The sequence below is a fragment of the Ursus maritimus genome, unplaced genomic scaffold (assembly GCF_017311325.1).
Source record: "Ursus maritimus isolate PB19 unplaced genomic scaffold, ASM1731132v1 scaffold_14, whole genome shotgun sequence".
Lineage (NCBI taxonomy): Eukaryota > Metazoa > Chordata > Mammalia > Carnivora > Ursidae > Ursus > Ursus maritimus.
Window position 1 is genome coordinate 46,763,585 of NW_024423786.1, and position 11,055 is coordinate 46,774,639.

The 11,055-nt window shown below is 40.1% G+C and overlaps 1 pseudogene; it reads left to right on the forward strand.

Annotated features, from left to right (window-relative positions):
* The first annotated feature begins 324 nt into the window (after window positions 1-324).
* LOC103677183 lies at window positions 325-1,626 on the forward strand (annotated as a pseudogene).
* Window positions 1,627-11,055: the final 9,429 nt, after the last annotated feature.

The window sequence follows — 11,055 nt, forward strand, 5'->3', positions numbered from 1 at the left end:
CAGTACTTGTCATTTCTTGTCTCTTTATATGCTAGCCTTTCTGACTGGTGTGAGGTGATAGTCTTAGTTGTTTGGATGTCACATAGATGGAATTATTTCATTTCCTTTTCAGATTGTTCACTGTTCATATATAGATATGCAACTGTTTTTTTGAGAATTGACTTTGTATCCAGTTACTTGGTTGAATTAACTTAATAGTTTTATTATGTGTTTTGTGGCATCTTTAGGATTTACTACATGTAAGATCACATCGTTTACACACATAAATTTATTTCTTCCTTTCCTGTTTGGATGCCTTTTATTTCTTTTTCTTTCTTTAGTTGCTCTGGCTAGAACTTCCACTGTTATGCTGAGTAGAAGTCAGGAAAGAGGGCATTCTTGCCTGTTCCTGATTGTACAGGAAAAATGTTCCCTGTATCCTCAACGAGTACCATGTTTGCTGCTGGTTTTTCATGAATGGCTTTATGTTGAGATCATTTATTTCTCTTCCTAGTTTTTAGGTTTTTTTTTTTATAATGTTCTGTGTAAGTATAAACATTAATTTTTTGAGTGCAGAATACAAACAATAATGCACTTGCCCAGTTAGTAACACATGCTTGTGTCATACTCTTTCTCTCTTATTTTTGTAGTCACATCGATGACATGGACCTAGAGAATGATACACGAATTTCAGAATTTCTTCTTCTGGGATTTTCTGAGGAACCAGAATTGCAGCCCTTCCTGTTTGGGCTGTTCCTGTCCATGTACCTGGTCACCATATTTGGAAACCTGCTCCTCATCTTGGCCGTCAGCTCAGACTCCCACCTCCACACCCCCATGTACTTCTTCCTGGCCAACCTGTCCTTTGTAGACATCTGTTTCACCTCCACCACCATCCCCAAGATGCTGGTGAATATACAGATGCAAAGTCATAACTTATGACAACTGCATCATGCAGATGTACTTTTTCTTACTTTTTGTAGGTTTGGACAACTTCCTCCTGAGTGTGATGGCCTATGACTGCTTTGTGGCCATCTGTCACCCCCTGCACTACACTGTCACCATGAACCCTCGGCTCTGCTCACTATTGCTTCTGGTGTCCTGGATCATGAGCGCCCTGCATTCCTTGTTACAAACCTTAATGGTGTTGCGGCTGTCCTTCTGTACAGAGGTGGAAATCCCCCACTTTTTCTGTGAACTCAATCAGATGATCCAACTTGCCTGTTCTGATACCTTTCTTAATGACATGGTGCTGTATTTTGCAACTGTGCTGCTGGCTGGTGCTCCCCTAGCTGGGGTCCTTTACTCTTACTCTAAGATAGCTTCCTCCATATGTGGGATCTCCTCAGCTCAGGGGAAGTACAAAGCATTTTTCCACCTGTGCATCTCACCTCTCTGTTGTCTCCTTATTTTATTGTACAGGCCTAGGAGTGTACCTTAGCTCTGCTGCTACCTAGAGCTCCCACGCAGGTGCAGTGGCCTCGGTGATGTACACGGTGGTCACCCCCCATGCTGAACCCCTTCATCTACAGCCTGAGGAACAGAGACATTAAAGGAGCTCTAAATGCATTTTTCAGAAGGAAGCCATAAAAGGGCCATTTTTCCAAGAAGTACCTGTTATTGCAGGCTAATACCTAACAGCCAGAAATTGTGATTCGTTAATCGGATCATGAAATAAGAACTTAATCCCTCTATCTGTATCCTGGGGTGTCACGTTTTCTAAATTCAACTGCTTTTAAACATTTTGCTCCTTTTGATAGCCAACAATTTTTTTCTTTTTTGTTTTAATTTCCATATTAGTTCCAACCCTGAATCAGAAACGATTTGGAGATTTCCATTTGCCTCATAGAGTGATGAACTCTACTAGTTTCATGGAATAAACTATGTTTTGCAACTGAGGCCATTCTTAAAATTTTATTGTAGAGAAAATTCTGAGATCACAGGTTTTCGCTCTGTGTCTGCCATTCATTTCTGTGTTACTACTTTAAATGCTCTTTTTGGTGATACATACTTAACCTACTAGTTTGTTTTGTAGCTAGTCTTGGGGTTTTATGATCCTCCTTAGGGTCCTGTTCTCATATCAGCTCAGCATCCACAGTATCCCCAGCACAGAATAATAAAGCAAAAATCATTTATGAAAAACACAATCCAAGTGTAATCTACAGAAAGACAAATTTGCATAAACCAAGTTACCCAATATGGGTTCAGCATCAGGGAAGACCTGAAATAGGATGAAGCAAAATGTTCAATCATATTTCTTTGTGGAAAATGTGTTTTTGATGATGAACACTATGCATTGAAGTGTGGGATATTTGGTGTCCATGTTTAAAGGGTTTTATTGATTGAAGTGAAGACTGTAGTTGCAGATTTTATATTATTTAATTGGATGATTTTGCCATTCTATTTGAAAATTTCCAGTGTTGCCTACAAATATTACTCCTTCCATTGCCATAAACTTAATATCTCTGTAAAAATGTTGTTACCAATGTTATAGTGTGAGTGAGTGAACAGTAAGTGTTTTAACTCTGTCATTAATTTCTTTACTTATCTTGTGATGTTTTGTTGCTGATTTTATTTATTTGCATCTTCTCCTCCACCCCCCTTTTTTTTGCTCTAACAAATGGTTTGTCAATGCTGCTTAGCTTTTCAAAAATTAGCTCCTAGGTTTGTTAATCTTTTCTATTGGTTTTCTGGTCTATATACCATTTCCCTATGCTCTGCTTTTTGTTATTTCTTTTCCTCTGCTGCTTGGGACTTAGTTTGTTCTCCTTTTTCTAGGTCTTTGAATCATACTGTTAGGTCATTCACTTAGGCTCTTTTATTTTTCTTAATGTAGACATTTATAGCTATAGACTTCCCTCTTAGAGTTGCTTTTGCAAAATCTCATGAGTTTTGATAGGCCATGTTCCCTTTTTAATTTGATTGAAGATTTTTAAATATCCTTTTTGGTTTCTTCTTTCACCTAGAAGTTGTTCATGAGTGTGTGGTTTAATTCCTGTGTATTTGTGAATATCTCAGATATCTGTATCCTTAAATTAATTGCAGCATTATTTACAATAGCCAAGACACAGGAACAGCTGAGTATCCATTAATAGATAAATTAATGATGATGGCATATCTCTATAGCTGAATTCAGCAATAAAAAAGGAAGACATCCTTTCCTTTGCTCTAACATGGGTGGCCCCTGAGGGCATTATGCTAAGTGAAATAATCAGACAGGGAAATACCAGTAATGTGTGATCTCACTTATAAGTGAAATACAAAAATCTGAACTCATAGAAACAGAGAGTAGGTTAATGTTTGCCTGTGGCTGGGTTTTCGGTAAATGAGAAGATGCTGGTGAAAGCCTGCAAACCTTTAGTTATAAGATGAGTGAGTTCTGGGAAGGTAATGTACAGCATGGTCATTATGGTTAATGTTATTGTGTTGTACACCTGCATGTTGCTGACAGAGTACATTATAAATGTTCTTACAACAAAAATAAATGATGACTTTGTGAAGTGGTGGATGTGTTCACTAACGGATCCTGGTGATCATTTCACAATGTACGTGTATATGAAATCACCAAGTTATATGCCTAAACTAGAAGAATTTTATAAAAGTGGAATTTCAATAAAAGTAGAAAAAGGAGGGGTGGGGGGATAATTGGGTGATGGGCATTGAGGAGGGCACATGATGTGACGAGCACTGGTTGTTATATGCAATCGATGAGTTATTGAACTCTACATCTGCAACTAATGATGTACTATATGTTGGCTAATTAAATTTAAATAAAAAAGTAAAAATGGAAAAATGAAGAAAAAATATTCTCGTCTCTGTTTTCCTCCTTGCATTTCAAATGTCCCCTCCTTCCAGCAGAACCCTCCCCATAAAAAAAGTACCAGAATGAAAACCATTATGAATATGTCAATGGGAAGGTCACTCAAAAGGAAAACTACCTATATAAGGATGCTATGAAGATGACATCAGTGATACAACAGTTTTTAGCTCCATCAGTCAGTGAGTTAGATATGAGGTCCCTGGTCTCTCTCAGGCATCTGGAAAAAAAAAACTTCTATTTCTTTGATCTTTTCTTAGACTAGGAATAGTGATCTAGAGGCAAGGGGCGGGAGGAAATATTTACTTTTGGATGAAAGACTGACCTTCTGAAGTAAACTTCCATAACCGTCCAGTAGACATATAATTCAGTTTCACTGTCTTCTCAGAGATCATTCCACTGCTGAAGATGGAAGTGGAAATGAAACCTTTCAAATAGAAATTTACACCATTGGTAGACTGTTTTCAGAGATGGTCCCAAACCCCCATCTTTCTCTGTAGCTGTGTCTTTGGCAACATGGGCAGCACCTTCCATCAGGTGATGGAGGCCCTTCTTCCACCTTTGATATGGGCTGGATTGGGATTTTGTATTTGCTGTGGTCAGGAGGATATGATGGGAGTGACCGGGGACCTTAGGGCCTTGGTGCATTTCTGGTGCTCTGTCTTGGATCTCTGCATCTAAAAAGTGAATAAAGCCAGGTGGGCTGCCAGAGGAAGTGAGGACATGTGGAACAAAGCCCATTTGTCTAAGCCAAGGCCACTCTGGACCAGCCACAGCTAGCTAGCCAAGCCCCAATTATATTAGAATGCCCTGAAGATATCAGCATAGATCCCCCAGTTGAGACACAACTGACTAAGACTCTTGAGGAGATCAACAGAGATTAACACAACTCATAACCATATAATTACACTTGATACTAAAGACATTATACCAAGCTGTTTGCTTCCAGGGTGACTTGCTATGCAATAACATTCATGATCATTCTATTCACGTTTATTTCAGATAACCATTAAAAAGTGACTCTAGGGACATCTGGGTGGCTCAGTCTGTTGGTCATCCAACTCTTGGTTTCAGTTCAGGTAATGATCTCAGTCAAGGTCGTCAGATCAAACCCTACCTGGGGCTCCACACTCAGGGGTGAGTCTGTGTGAGATTCTCTATCCCTCTGCCCCATCCCACCCCCCACCCCCTGCTCTTGCTTTCTCTCTCTTAAATAAATAAATAAATAAATAAATAAATAAATAAATAAATAAATAAATATTTTAAGTTTAAAAGTGACTCTAATGAAGATACGTTTCAGGTACCAAGTAGAGTTTGGGAGGACATACGTTTTTGTGGAGAATAAAGGGTGACCCAGAGTCAGGTACCTAAGCAGGAATTCATGCTCTCTGTGTCCTGCAGAGACGTCCTGATTTTAGCCCAATGACACTCATTTTCAGCATTGATCTCCAGGACTGGAACAGTATAAATTTGTTTCTTTTAAACATTCCGTGTGGTAAGTGGTGATAGCAGCAATAAGAAAGTGACAAAGACATTTCTCCCATAAAACTTTCTTTGAAGAAACTTATTTAAGCCTCTCAATTCATTCACTTAGCTTCCTTGGGTAAGTGCATTTTGTGTTGAAACCCTACCTTAAGTAGAAGAAAAATCTAAAGTCAGTTTGGAGATATTCAGCACTATTAACCGGTATAGAGGAGTTCTCCTTGCATAAATGTCAATGTGGTTCTGTCTTTGAGGCCTCTGGCATGTAGGTAGGAAGAGTGATTCATTTAAAATTATAGTCGCCTGTTCTACTCAAAAATTTTTTGATAATCCTGTTTTTATTATGGGACTTCTCAAACATACACAAATGTAGTGACAATGGCATCAGGAACCTCACAGACCCTTTACCCGGTTTTAGCAATGGTCAAAACCTGCCCAAACTGGATCCCCAAAGCATTCCCTCAGTCTATTTATTTTGACATAAATTCTACATATCATACAATTTTGCCTGAAAATTTTAGCGTTTGTCTCCAAAATATCAGGACTCTGTTTACAGCCACCTTATTATACCTACAGCTTCCTCCAGTGCAAACGTCTGAGGTGACAGATAAGGAAACGGATGTTGAGTTATCATATTAATGAGAATGAACAACCATTCTTTAATGTTATAACATTGCCAGGCTTCAAACATTTAAAAAATTTGTGTTTGATTTGGGATCCAGTAAGATGCTACAGTTGGTTGACGAATTTCTAAGTCTTTTTATTTTAATTTTATTTATTTTTAATTAACTTATTCATTTATTTATTTTTGGTATTTTCATTTTTTTATCTAAGTCTTTTTATATCTAGGTCTCCCCTATGTTTTTCACCTCTTAAATATTTTTATTATGTTCAGTATTTATTCATTTGACAGAGAGAGACAGCCAGTGAGAGAGGGAACACAAGCAGAGGGAGTGGGAGAGGAAGAAGCAGGCTCATAGCGGAGGAGACCGATGTGGGGCTTGATCCCAGGACACTGGGATCATGCCCTGAGCCAAAGGCAGACGCTTAACGACTGAGCCACCCAGGCGCCCTGGGATGTGGGCTTCTTGTTCTTCCAGGCTGCCTTCTGGGGGAGGGGCCTGCTGTGCTGATACTCAGGCAACCCTGCCTGCCTGTGTGGGAGGGATGGGCTCAGTGAGAAGCAGTTTTGGGGGGCTTTTGTTCCATGGCATCTTGTCCTGGTGCCTTCTGTGTCTCTTCTGAGAGTCAGAGCAGAAGTGACCATATCCAAACCTCTGTCTCAGAACAAAGAGATTGCAGTCTGCTCTTCACTGAGCTCTCCAGGCTACACTGACTCCGTTTCTGTCGGTGCTGCTAAAACCCTGCAGCGTCCTGGTTTGTGTGTCCCACAGCCGCTCTCCCAGTCCTCGCTCCCAGGGCAGGTATGTCTCTGCCCTTTGTGCTTCTAAAACCAACAACTGCCTCCGGTTTGCCCCTGCGCCCCTGAGCTCCAGGTTTCGGTCTGGGGGGATGCACTAAAGACCTTTCCCCGCCACTACTAGTCCGCGAGTCCGGCCCGCTCCCCAGGGCAGGAGGCTTCTGCCTTCCTGGCACAAGACCACAGAGCCTCCCTCCCCCTTCTGTTTATCTTCCGATATCTGTCCCCAGACTCTTGGCTCCCCGCTTCATACCTTGAGACCAACTGCCAGGGATGTTCTGTTTGTAGAGATCCAGATGTATCTTCTTACATCTTAGTCTGATTTCATGGGTGTTCAGAACGGTCTGGAAGATATCCAGCTCAATTCAGGGGACTGGTTGACATAGTGTCCCCTACTCCTCTTCCATCTTTCCCTCCCCTTTGTGATTTTAAAACTGCGAGTGGCCGCTGGCTCCGGAGGGCACCTGAAGCTCCTGGATCGTGTCTGAGTGCTGCACTAAAACCCTTTCTGGGCTGCAACTACCCTGTAAAGTTTTTGCCTGGATATGGACACAGTTCCCAGATTTTTTTCAGGATGCCAAAGAAAAGAGTGGTCATCAACTGGCCTAACTTGTTGTTTATGGCAATCCGAGCTAAGAATCCCTTCCTGGGCTGCTGGGGCATAACCTGCTTCCTGGATCCACTGCTCGGGTACTTTCCTGGTTCAGGGACCACCAGCCCCCCCCTTTTTTTAATGATTTTTTATTATACTATGTTAGTCACCATACAGTACATCCCCGGTTTCCGATGTAAGGCTCGATGATTCATTAGTTGTGTATAACACCCAGTGCACCATGCAATACGTGCCCTCCTTACTACCCATCACCAGTCTATCCCATTCCCCCACCCCCCTCCCCTCTGAGGCCCTCAGTTTGTTTCTCATAGTCCATAGTCTCTCATGCTTCATTCCCCCTTCTGATTACCCCCTTTCTTTATCCCTTTCTTCCCCTACTGATCTTCCTAGTTCTTATGTTCCATAGATGAGAGAAATCATATGATAGTTGTCTTTCTCTGCTTGACTTATTTCACTAAGCATTATCTCCTCCAGTGCCGTCCATGTTGTAGCAAATGTTGAGAACTCATTCTTTCTGATTGCTGAGTAATATTCCATTGTATATATGGACCACAACTTCTTAATCCAGTCATCTGTTGCAGGGCATCTCCGCTCCTTCCACGATTTAGCTATTGTGGACATTGCTGCTCTGAACATTGGGGTGCATATGGCCCTTCTCTTTACTACGTCTGTATCTTTGGGGTAAACACCCAGTAGTGCAATCACCAGCCCCCCTTTTGCTCTGCACCTCCTTGTATCCTGAAACCACAATGCCCTACTTAGAATTCTGCTTTTTCATTTCCAGAGCCCTTTTCAGAGAGGGATGTCTCTCCCTAGAACAGAATTCTAAGGGTTCCGATTTTGTGCTCTGGTGTTCTATCACTTTCCAGAAGCCAGCTTATGGAGGTTTCCTCCATCTTCTGTTTACCTTCTGATATCTCCCTGCAGATTCACGACCCTGCATGTCCTACCTTGCCTCAAGCAGTCACTTGTCTGCTTGTAGAGACCTAGCTATATGTTCTTAGATCACAGGCTGATTTTGTGGGTGTTCAAAATAGTTTGGTAGATATCCAGCTAAATTTAGGGGACCAGTGGAAGTGGGGTCCCCTTCTTGTCCACCATCTTGCCTCCAATCTCCTAAATTTTTTGTCTAAATTTCTTTCTTTTTTTTATGATTCAGCTGTACTTTATTTATTTATTTTATTTTAATGTTTTTTTATTATATTATGTTAGTCACCATAAGGTACATCCCTGGTTTCTGATGTAAAGTTAGATGATTCATTAGCTTAAATTTCTACATTCCTAGGATTTTTTTTAAAGATTTTATTTATTTATTTGACAGAGAGAGACAGCCAACAAGAGAGGGAACACAAGCAGGGGGAGTGGGAGAGGAAGAAGCAGGCTCATAGTGGAGGAGCCTGATGTGGGGCTCGATCCCATAACACTGGGATCACGCCCTGAGCTGAAGGCAGACGCTTAACGACTGCACCACCCAGGCGCCCCCTACATTCCTAGGATTTTATGTGAATGCAAATGTTCATTCTTTTCATTTATCTACCCTCCAAGACTCTCTCAAGCTTTCTTTCAGCACATTAGATAGGTTATAATGGGTTATAATGAGTGCAATGAGTTTTGTGCATGTATATTTATGCACGTGTGTTTTCTTGAAATAAATATGTACATGAATATACATACATTTATGTACACACAACCCTGAGTCTTGAACACTCTTTGGACCCAACAAAGTATGTCCACACATTGCATCTTGCCTTACAATATCGCTTGAAGTTATGTTTATGATTCCACATTGCCTCCAGAAGAAAATGTAGGAAGAAGGGATGACACCCTAACAATTGCATACTGAATAGTTAGAATTTATTCTGCACCTTCTTGAGTTCTATGGAGATGGAAGCATGCAGTATGTACCCATGATTTTTCAATGACTCTTTCAATTCCTAAAATTGTACACTTTAAATATGTACAGTTTATTGCATGCAGTAATGTTCCAATAAAATAATTAGAGTTTAAAAATTCTAGTGGGGCATGACTCAGAGTCAGAGCGGGAGCACAGGTAGTTGAGACACACCTAACATGGTGGGAGACTCTCTTCTAACTGTGAAAAAACAAAGGTTCACCTGTGGATAATATTAAAATAGTTGAAGTAAATTAAGACAATCCACTTTTGACAAACGCCTTTTTTTGTAAGTAGATTAGCCTACATATATAAAATGAGTAAAATGTCATAGATTTTTCAGGACAGAAGGGCACTACAGCCACATGTCATGGGTGAGCCTTAGAAACACAATGCAGAGACTGCCCCTGAAAAAAGAACTCATGTGGAGCCCTGCGGTGATCAGAACAACTCTCTACCCTCCAATCCCCTGCAATAATTAAGACATTATGTCGAGCCACGTTATTTTAGGATGCTTTGTATGCAGCAATTGCCAACTGATATAATAATCAAATCAGGAAGAACTGACGGTGTTTTTAGTAATCTGATCTTTTTATTCTAGGCATTTGTTCTGATACTTGAAGATAGCCTCTGTGATAACTCTGTTCTTGACGTTTATTTCATGTAACCGTATTAAAAATAACTCCATTGTGGCCCTTGGAGGTAACATGGAAAGGCTGGAAACACATGCATGTTTGCACAAAGCTTGAGACTCCGAATCACATCCTGGACAGGAGTCTAAGCTTGCTGGTGAGTCCTCCTGTGGTTATGAGGTCATACATAATGGATCATACTGACGTTCTTTCACTGCGCCTTTAGAGGTTATGGCAAAATTTCGAATAGTGGGAGATGTTTCATTTAGTGAAATGGAAGGAATCTTTTTTGTATGTAGCGCTGGAAATTTTCAACCAGAAACCAGAAAATAATTTAATAAAATCCAAACATATCACCAGTGTTTCATCTTAATGACTGTCTCTTACAGAAGGACCCTGATAATCCATATTTCAATGAGTAGATGAAGCGTCTGAGAAAGAAGTATTTTGCATAGGAATAAATGTATGTGTTATTATTCTCTTCATCATCCTTAAAGTCACGTTTGACTCTAAGGTCATATTATGTCAAACTACTTTTTCCATATTTGTCTTTCTGTGTAGATTCTATTTGGAGACATGCATTTTATTATCATTTCTATTGCGAGTGACTATGGGAGGCATGGTGGACACAAGCTGTGTTATAGAACAGGGCTCCTAATATGTAGGAAGATCACCATGATCAGCTATAACAAACAGTACGCCAAAGTCTGCATTCTCAGAAGAGCAGTGAAGGTAGTGATGCACAAAGGAATGATGTTACAAAGGGAAACACAGTCTCAGATTTTCCTCTGTTATAAATTTATGTAAATAGCTATGGTGGCCAAAAGTAGATTTTCCGTAGGAGTAGTACGACTCATGACTGTTTTTTTGTTTTAGTAAAACAAAAGAAAAATATTCATTATGATGTATTTCATTTGAGTGGAAAGTATTCTTAGCAGATCCATGTAGTCCTTTGAAATGAGTGAGAATTTCCAAATATATCACATACAATGTTATGAATAACCTGAGAGAGTAGGAAAATGAAAAAGGGAAAAATCTCTTGAGTATCAAAGATATCACAAAGCTTAAAAAGTAAGTAAATACATTGTACAGGAGGACAAAATAAACAAGATGGAAATTACAGGAAGTAAATTAAGGAAGCAAGTTCTACTTCCAATATCTGCATAGAAAAATTACAACTTATGATTCTAAGGCTTCGACCCTGCAATCATGGCAATTTCT